The following is a 12494-nucleotide window of genomic DNA, read 5'->3' on the forward strand; positions in this document are numbered from 1 at the left end:
TGTATGAAAAGTTATTTCGGAAGAAATTCGTAAAAATTAAAACACTATTATTGGTTGCTAGGGGTCTGGTGTCCTAGCAACAATATTATTAATGAAAATCAATATGAAATGTCAAAATGACATTTCAGTATTCTATATTTATTCAGTGTTTCTCCCAAGTACAAATTTTTTTATCGTTTAAGTTTTTAAAGTGTTAAAATTTTTTCAAGTCAAGTTTATATGATTCAACAGAAAATTTAAAAACGTTGTATATAAAAAGTTCTTTTTATCTTGTAATTATTTAAAAATAAAAATAACTTTTATGTAATGATTTTTGATGTGTATAAATGTTTTGAAAAAATACGTACTTAATTTAAACTGATCGCTTAATTTTATGTCGTCAGTGAGTTTTTGAAGTTTCATTAAATTAGTGTGTCATTGTCATTAATGTATACCTATTCATTAGTCGTAATATCGTATTATCTTCTTATTTCTCGTAAGTATACCTGATAAATGTGTTATTTTCATCAGATCTCCACAGCCTACCTCTTTTTAAAAGTCACCCTTCACCACTGTAATAAAATTGCTATGGATCATCTTAAGCAACTAATTTTTATGGTGTTTTCCGTATTAAAACCATCAAATCCGACACGCGTTTTCTCTGATATAAAATCCCTTTCGTTTCAAACATTAACCGATGTTATATAAGAAGAAAAAAAAGAAAGGGCAGAAAAGTCTCCCCAGGGGCGGTCGATTTAAGTGACTTGCCCCAATAAATACGTCATAGGCTGTCCAATAAATAGCATGGCGCGGGAGAGAGGCGCCTTGTACTTCTCGCGGAATGACCCCATCTTAGCAATTTATTAGCAATAAAGAGATCGCAGTTTTTTTCGGTCGCCATATTTTTCTCGCCCCCACCTTGCTCTCCGGCACTGGCGAAAAAATTAAGGCCTCGGAGCGATAGCGTAAGTTTTCGGGGGGTGGCAAAGGGCGGCGGGGGATGTTTGATTTTACGCCATTTTATTTTCGGAACACTAACAAACAGAAGCATTATTAAATACGTGTTTAATTTACTTACTGTGGATTTAACGTATACATGTGAACCGGTGACTTGGTTAAATAATCAGGTATCGCGCACACGCACATTGACCACAATGCTAAAGGAGTCATACCTAATTACGACAAATTTTATTTTAACTAATGGCCTTTTATAATCACTAAATCGCTTTCCAAATTAAGCTACATTGGCGAACGGCTTTTGTATTTGAAATCAAAGTTGGTATTACTTTAATTACTAACCGACGTTACGGATTACTCCAAATTTTTTTGTTGTAACCTACTTGAACTTGGTATGTAATAATTAACATTTTTTATTATATAAATTATGTATGTTCAATAATTAGAATGTTATATTCTTAAATCTTGTGAATTATTCGTTGAATAAAAAAAATAGTTAATTTTCCTTTAGGTTGCTGTTAGAATTTGACAAACGCAGAAATATTGCACTCTATAAAATAATGATCCATATAAAAATAATCATATCACCTTTTGCAGTAGATCGTTGAGGAAATATTTCTACCATTTTACTCTTGGTTTTCTCAATTCATTTGACCCAGGGGTTAAATTGATAGCAAGTTCCACACGGGGACTTGGGGAGAAAATGGTGTGAAGGTTGTTTATCATTTTCACGGTGCGCAGTCTCCTCTTGTAAATAATAATATAATAATAAATTTATTCGGGCCGTTTTAAAGATAACGCGGGAGGGTGGAGTTCAGAGGTCTCACAGGAAGGGTCCCTTGGAGCCTCGCAACCAATTTATTTCGCCATGTTTTCGCGGAATTTACGCATCATATCTGTCGTGTGAATGAGGCAAGAAAATTGTGAGATGTTGTCGGTTGCCATATTTTGCTTTCATTGTACTTGTTGTTAATATAATATATGTATACATATATTGCTTTTCTTTATAGAATAATGTTTCCGCTTTACTAGTTTACCTAGGAAAATCTATGCACGATGGTCGACGTCACGGAATTTTAATCAGTTTCTATCTACTACTTAGTAGTTTTAATTTATTTTACTCTTAATATTATGTTTTTTTTATTGCGGATTGAGAATTACCATGCCTAAGGTTTTATATAAATATATACAAAACTCTTTTTTCGTTGGAACCTAAAGATATGCATGATTAAATCATTATTTACGTGTGCATATTTTAATTCTCACCAACTATTAAATCATATTATCGTCACTGTTCTGGCAGAAGACACTAATTCGAAAAAATGACATTTGAGTTAGTTATACCAAAATGTTCCTTATTTCAAACTTTACCGTCTAGAAACCTTCTTAATAAATAAACAGTCTTTATTTTAAAGTCATCCTTTTTACGATTACTTAATTAGTACTAGTACATTATAGACCATTTCAAACATTTAACAACTTCAAAGTCAAATTACTCAAAACTAGTATTCTCCAGTTAGTGTGTTCTGCCAGAACAGAGACGATATGATAATTTAATACTTTGGACGCTGAAGACGCACCTGGCGCGTAATGGCCAGGTGGCCGATCTATGTAATTAACGTGCATTTTAAAGGTGGTAATTAAAAAATCATTATCTAGTCAGCAGCGAATGAGTTAAATATAAATATAAATAATAATATTAGATTTTTTTTTAAGTACCTATAAGTACTTTACGTCTATTTAATTTTGAATTGCGTGGCGTCCAGTTGTCACGGCGCCAAATTGTCCTAGACCCCGATTTATTGCAATAAGCTTTACCAAATTCTAAATCGAAAAAAAACGTGAGAAAGCTATCGTTTAGTCTTGTCTCCCTATCCTTAAAGTGGAGTGTAATGGTTTTTCTAATAGAAACAAAATACAAAGTAGAACTTAGATCGAGAGGAGTAAGATGCCTCCTTAGCAATTAAAACCGTAACCTAAATCTGAGACTGCATGCGTTTTATAATTATGTTTTCTCAATTATTATTCTTATCTATGGTATGAAAATATGAACGCTAAACCAAGAAATGTCAAGGCGAGTTGAAGCTTTCGAGATGTCGCTGTATAACTAGATCCTTCAAAAATAATTGCACTGACCGAGTGACAAATGTTGAAGATATTTGATATGAAATGATATTATTTGGTTTGGAAATGATGTTAATAAATTCAAATAACTTATTATTGTTAGTGGTTGGGCCATTTTTGTTCCCATTCCACTACTTATCTCGTCACCCACCTCCTAATACCCAGTGTTATTGTTACCAGACAATCAATAAGCAATTACAGGTAATGAGAGACGGTGTTATAAAGAACATTCAGTTGCATCTCGACAGCGGGCGTGTGCGGGCTTCTAATAGTTTCTGTCGCTTAAGTGATTGACTCAATATATAAAGACTGATTCAGAATATATCATCATCATTCATGCACCCTCACATATAATCCATAAAACTGTGTCCCAAAGTGCGTGAGTGTACAAACCGGGTGACCCAAAACAACAATAACGCGCGAGTCAAAATCATCACAAAGGTCAGTGTCTGTCATTCTGTTCCATCGTCTTCACTCCTAGATCCGACCTCCTCATCTTCCCTTAAAATAATTACAGTCCACTTAAAAAGCTCAACCATTATTATTTTTATATTTCGAGTGCTTAAAGTCAGACAACGTTATCTACAAAAGTTTTTTTTTTTTGAGATAACGTTATTTTACATTTACGGCTACATGATAGTCAAACAACATTATGTCAATCTTTTCTAATTTTTTATTAAATCGTCAGTAAAGTTTAACGCTAATTACATAAGTTACCCTTGTTTTCATATTTTTTTAAAACTATCCCTATAAATTTTAACATTATCATAAGCAAGATAAATGTACAATACACAATAAATTATAAATTATTAACATTAGGTTTTAAATAAACATTTCCCTTGTAAAGTTACAAGAATCTAAAATAACGATTTTTGGCTCTCCTGTAAAGTTGCACTTTTGTAGATAGTGTTGTTTGACACTAAGCCCTCGATTTGGTGGCACTTTTTAGTGAACTATAATTTGGGATGATTGTGGATGTGGATGCTTGGGAGAGCGATTTAAACAGGAGTTAATCTAGGCACTAACCTTTGTGTTATTCGGCTTTATGGCTGAAGTAGGTCCCGGGCCATGCACTCACGCACTCTGATAGGTATTCAAATGGTTCTGTTGATCAATCGTACGGTACACTGGGGTTTAAGGGTTAATGATGACACTTGAAAGGATAATCGTTTGATGAGTCACCTTGGATGCGTTTACGGTTGTTAAATCACAAGAACCGGTATCACGGCCTGCCAGGTGTTTAGTTCATGAAGTTCGTAATGAGACTCGAATTGAATCATTTCTTGGACGACGGTCACACCGTAGCAAGTTGACACGGCCGTGGTCTATGAATATTTGCCTTTGTATCAATCACGGGTGACTGATGACTAGATAAATATTTAAGCACTTGGATGACAATAATACATAAGGATAATAGGTATGACATATTTGTGCATGTGTAAGGATTGGATTGGGATCATAATCGGCCCAACCAGTAATATATATAATTTTACTCAAGTACCTAGTAATAATTATTAATAACTACAAGATAAAAAGAACTTTTTATATACCACGTTTTTAAATTTTCTGTTGAATCATATAAACTTGACAATTCTATATATTAATTATTTAGGACAAATAAGGCAATTGTCAACAAATCATTTTTTTGCTATTTTGCAACAAACAAACAAACAATTAATATAGAATACTGAAATTTTATTTTGATTTCGATAGTAACGCACGTATATATTAATAATTATGTTGCTAGGACCACTCCTTTAGCGACCAATAATAGTGGATTAGATTACGGATTTCTTCCGAAATAACTTTTCATACAAAACAGAATTAACTGAAAATGAATTCAATTCTACTTAAAGACGGCTAAAAGTATTAAAAGAATGCATTGGCATCATGTTCTGGTATATTCTAAAAGTTTTAAATGTCTAGGTAGTCGGGAAGTTAGTTAAAAATTGATTGCATGATTTGTACTGGATAAACAACCACCGGACAAACAAGAATATTAATAAAAATAAAATATTACATCTTGGTTAATAGTAAACCATTCCGATGATTTGTTTATGATGGGTCAACGTAAATGACTAAATTACAAGCAGAATTCATAGAAATGATTTCGTTTAAAACTATTATAAGAAAGTTATATATACCATATCACTGCCAGTTTAATTAATTGTAACTGACAATTTTTAAAATTTCGGTAATATTTTTGACCGGATTTTGTGGTTTTAATCCAAGTACCAATGACAAGATATTGATTCCTTGTTAGCGTCAAAATCTTGTAAATTAATTTTTGAATTAAAAATATAGTAGTAGATTTATAATTAATTTTACTCAAGTATTATTATAAAATATTACATAACCTTTGAAAATTTTACGATTAATAAAAACCTATAATATTGTAAGGCTAAAATTCTTTTTTGAATGATAATATTTTATCCTCGTAACAAAATATTTATAACAATAATATTAATATTTCAAGCCAAAAACGATGGCACAAAGGAAATTATTTGCAGACTTTAACCTTTTGAGAGATCAAATTCAAAGCTGACATCAAAGACTTAGAATCCTTACTGAGACGATGAGATATTCTATTATGCCAATACTAAGTATCGACAAAAATATTTTTATTTTTAATTATACTGATTTCATATAACATAATATTATTATCATTCACGTATTATAATATAATAAATACTAATTTAATAGAAATTGAAAAAAAAGTAGTTATAAGTTCTGAGATTGCGTATAGTTATCAGTTAAGCTTACTATAATTATCTTGTTATATATAGCATAGAGCAAAACTTTTAAAGGCTATACCTCAGTTGACGCATGGTCTAAAAAGATCGTAGCTAGGCGATGCGCGGATTAAGCAAATGACGCATGCCGAACGAAATATAATTTGTCATATAAATCCAATATGCGTCCATTTAATGTTCTGTTTATTATTTTATTACTAACAATAATAATATATTCATTGACATGGTGTCTTTTTCAAGTAAATGGGTAACGTTTTTAGTCATCTTTACACGATTTAAGAATTAATACCCCCGTCGCCATCACGAAATAAATTGACATATTCACACCTTGACGTTCGCTCTCCGATTGCCAGCGAGTCCAAAATTTCGTCGCGCCTATAGCTAAAAATTATTTGCCGTTGCAATGAAGTATCGTCTTAACAAATTTTATTAAATATGAACATAATTGTGAACTATTTTACTTGACTTTCCTAAATTTAAAGTCATAAAAAAACTTATCGAATACAATTTGTTTGAATAAATACATGCCAAAAAAGAGTCTACCTTTTATATTTTTTTACAGGGAGAGTAAAACGGCTGTTGGACAAAGTTTAAAGACAAAAGGGATATTTTAACGGGGAGAAGCGAGTACGCGTGCTAAAATTTTTCAAATTTTATTTTTCATGGAATTGTAGAACATTTTGAATTTATTTTATTTTTAATTGAATACTTAATTGATTAATAATATTGTTTGCGTTTTCAATAGTGGACTGTAATTTGATGACGGATGTAGATGTAGATGCTGAAGGGGTGAGGGGTATGTGAAGGTTGCCAGGCACTGATCGATAAGCGTTGTCAGTGTGTATTTGCCTTTTGGTGAGCGCACACAGTACCTGAAGATGTCGAAAGGTGAAACCCGGGTCACAAAAATGACTCACATGAAATAGCACATATTTGGACCCACATGCTCAGCGTAGGTCAAAATGGAACTTTTATGGTTATTTCACAGCATAACCCTGGATATTCTTTAAACGTTGTAGATAATCTATTTATATAATTTTTAAGCCTTATTATCCTTTATATTTATTTTAAACATTTGATGACTGCATGAAGTATTTTATTACATAAAATTGTATGCGTTTAAACCTCTCGATCTAATGTTTTAGAATAAAGTCAAATTTCAGTACATCCATGTGCAGTGGTATTAGGATTTTTTAGATTTATTAAATTTTAAACGCATTTACAAAATCATTAGTAAAACTTATGATCACATTATATAGTGACATATTTACGATAAAAAAATATATTTTATAATCTTTGTGATCCCAAATTTGACTAGAATTAGGTATTTTATTATTCAAAAAATGGGCAAGATTAACTCATTTGAAAATAATTATAAAGATACTGATTATAAGCGATGTCTTTGATCATTCAAATGTTATAAACATTTTAGGAATAATGATTGCTTTATAATAATTATTGACCTAAGAATAAGGTAGTATTTTTTTGAAATACGCCATTTCTACTGGCATTTCCCAGTGGTTAAGCTACAACAAACGGCCGTAGCTATATATTGACAAACGATAAATGAAATAGGGAGTAAGATCATGTGAACGCGCGTGTTTTTGTTACGCATATTGAAGTTATTATATTATTGAATAACTGAAATGCATCTCAAAACTTTTTCAATACCTATATATTTGATTCACCCACCTAATAACTTCTGTATTGTGGTATGCGGTTGCTATGAGATGTTTTCAAATAAATTGCAATAGTTTAAACTGTGGGGGGAAAAAAAAGATGTTAGTGTTCTCAAGAAAAGTACATTTTATGGTAAAGGCACCAGCAATGGATCCAGTAATTGATGGCCGACCCCCGCAGCGGCAAGAGTACAAAGTGTACGCCATAAAAACTCATTTCCCTCCTTCACAAAGGACGCTTTTCATACTTTTCATGTACTCTTCTGCGTACCCTTCATGTACTTTTCACATTTCCCGGTGTTTCAATGCAAGTACTCCGGTAGTGCAAGGAAAATATACTTTGAGAGTGTTTCTTTAAAATATGTCATTAACTATTAATTATTTTTGATTTTTAAGTTGGTACTGAAGATAAAATGCATGTTAGTGTACCATTAAATAAATTGAACAAATTGGCTTCGAAGATTTGCGATTATAAATTGTACACAAAAACATTCAAAATTCTGCAAATAAATTAGGTAATGTTAGCATGACAAATAATATATTTTTAATTATTATATTGTTTTATCTGTTTGCAATAGTTAATATTTTGTTGAGGCTGGCTTCTCTACAAATAACTTTTAAATCAGTGTGTATGCGCTTTCAACTAATCTCGACGGCTAAAATGACGATACAAGCCTAGAACGACGCACCCGCTGTCTTCATGTAACTTAATTGTATTCAATCACGGTCGATTGATGACCTTTAATTGCTGGTCGCCTGGTCTTGCAACAATAACTGGGAATTTGATGTAGAAAGGATGAAAGTGACCATAATTGGCCCAACCAGTATATTGTAATAAATCTACAAACACAATAATTGTTGAAGATCTTGATATAGTAAGGGTCTGCATTTTGAATGTGTTTAGGGATGTAATCTGTCGTTAAATAAATATTGTGATTTACCCTTGTAAGGGTTTCTCCATTTTACAAAAACAAAAATATTAGGGGCTACGCAATATAAAAAATCGATATCGATGAAATAGGTTAATTCTGTGGAAATACATGTCAATCTACGAACACGACATAGAGGGGTATAATTAGCCTAGATATGCCTTTATCCAATAAAGGATAGAATATTAACTCTGATGATAATTTAAAAATATTATTTGGAATTTTTGTTCCATATTTATAACCAAATAAAACTTACAAAGTGATTTTTAAGTAACTCCAACATTCCATTGTCCCCAAATTTATGCATAAAAAAGAATTGTAAAGTTTATTTATACATACACAGCAGAAAATATTCCATGCATTGGAAGTTTAGCATTAAAATACTGCACAATAAAAACGTTTCAAAGTGCTATAAAAATACATGAAATAATTTTTGACTCCTTGCCAATAAGCCGCCGGTTTCGAAACTGGATGCCGTGGTTTGTTTTTGCCTCCAATTCTATGCCTCGGAAAAGTAGTGGGAAAGATTTCCTCGCCACTGAATGGAAAACTTGCCATGGAGGTTTTTTGCCGCTTGCAGCAGGAGTTAAAAAGTTAAATACTTAAAAATTTACGTCGTTAGAATTTTTCTTAATGCGCGCATTTTTCTCAAAATTTTAATCATACTTCCGAGAGTTTTCTTTGTTCGGGCGTATTATTATTTGTAAACTTTTCTTTTGGCTTTTTCTAGTATTGCTTTGTGATATTTTTTCTATTGTTTTGAAAACGCTCTTTGTAGTGATGTAAATTCAGAAGTTAAGTAAATTTTCTTTCTCAAAATCAGAGACATCACCAATCGAAACCTTATCTTAGACCAGTGGTCGACAAACTCATGAGTCAACAGAGCCAACAGTACAACGATTGAGATTTCTTTTGAGAGCCAAATTTCTTAATACTTTGGACGCGGAAGACGCACACGGTGCGTAATGACCAGGCGGCCGATCGATGTAATTAACGTGCATTTTAAAGGGGGCAATTAAAATCTCATTATCTCTTCAGCAGCAAAAGCGTTAATCTTATTATATAGGTAGATACACTTGCTTTTCCCCCCACCACCCGCCACGTCTCCACATCCGTTATGCAGGCGTATAGCGTGGCGTAACAAACGATAGGCGCTGTTCAAATTAGTGCTGAAAGTGTCCCAGGAGCAACTTCCCAAGACCTTGGTTGGCGTGCACTAGTGTGTGTGTGATCCCTAATTCCATACAATGTATTACACTGTTAACGTTATATCATTCTTAATAATGATCTTATTTATTGATAAATATTAAATTATAAGTAAGCTATCCACAAAATTAAATCAAGACAATGACAGATAAACACTAAATGTGAACAATGGCCTTGCATTTCTTTGAAAAGTTTGTGTAAGTCAGGTTTGTATGTTCTTGTTTTTAATTTTAGGCACGATTCCAGGTTCTCATCAATTAGACGACTTTTCAATTTACTCTTGATAAGGTTCATGCTTGAAAAAGATTGTTTACATGAATATGTAGAACTTAAAAGGGAAATAACAGCAAACGCTAGTTTTTTCAACTGATCATATGGGTCAGGACTACTATTCCAGGTATTAAAAATCATCATGTCTTCCTTCTCCAGGTCCTTCAAAGTAGACTACTATACTTGTGCTGTGAAACATGTTCACATTTCGTTTTCTCAAATATGTCCATATCAGCACAGAGATGTTCAAATTAAGAGCTCCATGACTCTTTATCCATGAGCTTTATATATACAAATAGATTTGACATTCTTAATTACCAATTCCACAACTTTGCAAATGTTTGCGCACAAAGCTCTTCTTGACGAATGATGCAATGGTAAGCAAATATCTCGTGATTTTTTTTCCTTTCAAAAAGCAACAACCGGTCATACTTAACGCGCCGTCTATTGAAATTGACGTAATTTTATCGAGTGGAATATTCGTTGGTCCCTATTAAAAAAGTCGGATCTGCAAAAGCTATTTTTCAGTACGAGCAATCAAAGATGTTTCATCAAATATCCTTTGTGACCTATTGCTTGCCATAATGAATAAAAATACGGGTTATAGAAACTTTTCTAAACGTTTATAAAAACATCTGTCTGTCCAGTGAACATAGCAGCAACTGTCAGATCCGACGCATCTTGCCCACTCACGCCCAGTCAACAATGTCGGTTGGTAAGAACCGACATTGTTATTCGGACACTCTCGGTAGATCCATCAGAACATTAACAGAAAAAAAAACTGTGATTGTGGTATAAAAATGTTTAAAGTGTTTAAATAACTTTTACGTATTAATCCGAAAATGACAAAATTTCAGATCCGACTTTTTTTAATAGGGACCGACGAATTATGAAGTTTTTCCATACACTCAATTACAGAATTTTGCAATATCCTGTCCACGTGTTTTACATTTGAATGGCAATAAACCTACAAGTTCTTTTTTAGGACCTTTAGATGAAATAAATCGTACAAAACGTGAAACTTGTGCTGTACCTATCATTTATGTCACAAGACTCGTTAACTGCTATTGATAAAGATGAAACCAATTTAAGATATTCAGCTTGCTGGTTGGTTATATTCGAAGACATTTTGACTGTGTTAGCCCGTACGTAGTCATTTGTAGTAGAGCCACACCCAAGAGGCCAAAGAGCCACATGTGGCTCGCGAACCGCGGTTTGCCGACCACTGTCTTAGACCACAAATGGTTTGCGATTATATTCTCCCAATATTTTAATATGAAATAGCGATAGAACTCTAGTCTGCAGGTCATCGTATTATGGGCCTTCGCAGAGTAGAGGTTTTTATTAACAGATTTTTATTTGAACAAGAAATGAATGTTAGCCACTTGCTCAACGTATTAGATTCATACCCTGACTCATACATAAATTGAAAAACAATGTATGTATTTGCTAGACCTAGGATTCGAACCTGGGACCCACGACATTATAAGCCGACACTTAAGCCGCTCGAATCCCGTCAGGCGTGATTTTTTCTAGTAGGTATATATCTGTGGTGTTTTCAAACTATGTAATTAATGTTCAATGTTACACCCTCAAATCTTGTGAATAATTATTCATTGAATAAAATAAATGGCTTATTAACAAATTTATTATTTATTATTTATTGTTATTGTTAATTTTTAGTCGAATAATAATAATAATAGTATTCCATTATTTGAAATAATCAAAAAATATAAACTATTAACTAAAAATATGTTTAAAATGTTCTTTTTTTCGTTCTAATAAGAATTATTTTTCTCTTAGCTTGCTAACTATGTATAAACTGTCACATAGAACCTTTTTCTTTGTAGGTTTATTTAAAATAATCCGTAGACTAAAATTACGTAAAAATTTACAAATAAAAAAATCTGTAACAGAGAACGACTCGTATTGAATAGCAGGAACAAAATAGAACCAGACGAATCAGCTATTCGCCAAAGTCCAGTCCTATATCCAGTTGAGTGAAAACTTTGCACAGAACCTTCTGGTGTAAAGTGCCCACTTGACTTGCTGCAATTTTATTTATGCTATTTTCTGTTTAACTAAAGCTTTAGTAGTAAAGTTATATGGCTCTATCGCAGCGCTAAAAAAGTTTGATAGAAGTGAACTTTTACCTAAGTTAAAAACGTTTTATCACAAAAGCTTTATTAGTATAGTATTGCATTTTATAATTTATTATATTAGATACTTAAAAAAAATACTTAGTGAAATTTTGTAAAATAATTCTGTCAACCAAATATATCCTTTACCAAAGTAATATTATGTTGGAAACCTATATTATATAAATAGTTGAATTTATTTCAAATTGTGTAGTGATGTAAGTTTTCGTTTACCTTATACGTCATAATGACGTTGCATTTTCTTCTAGGTTTCAAGACAGCGTGATTTAGATGAAAATCTTTGCAGTTTTCTTTCGTTCAGTATTATAAACCCCACTGCATTGCGGACGGGAGGCTATAGAGTTTCTTGGAAAGTGCAAGATAATCAGAAAATAATCTACAATAAATATTATTACATCGCAGATTGTTGTACAAAATATTTTTTTAGAATTATTAATA

The sequence above is a fragment of the Rhyacophila brunnea genome, unplaced genomic scaffold (assembly GCF_057557595.1).
Source record: "Rhyacophila brunnea isolate RB1 unplaced genomic scaffold, BYU_Rbru_1.0 scaffold_24, whole genome shotgun sequence".
NCBI lineage: Eukaryota > Metazoa > Arthropoda > Insecta > Trichoptera > Rhyacophilidae > Rhyacophila > Rhyacophila brunnea.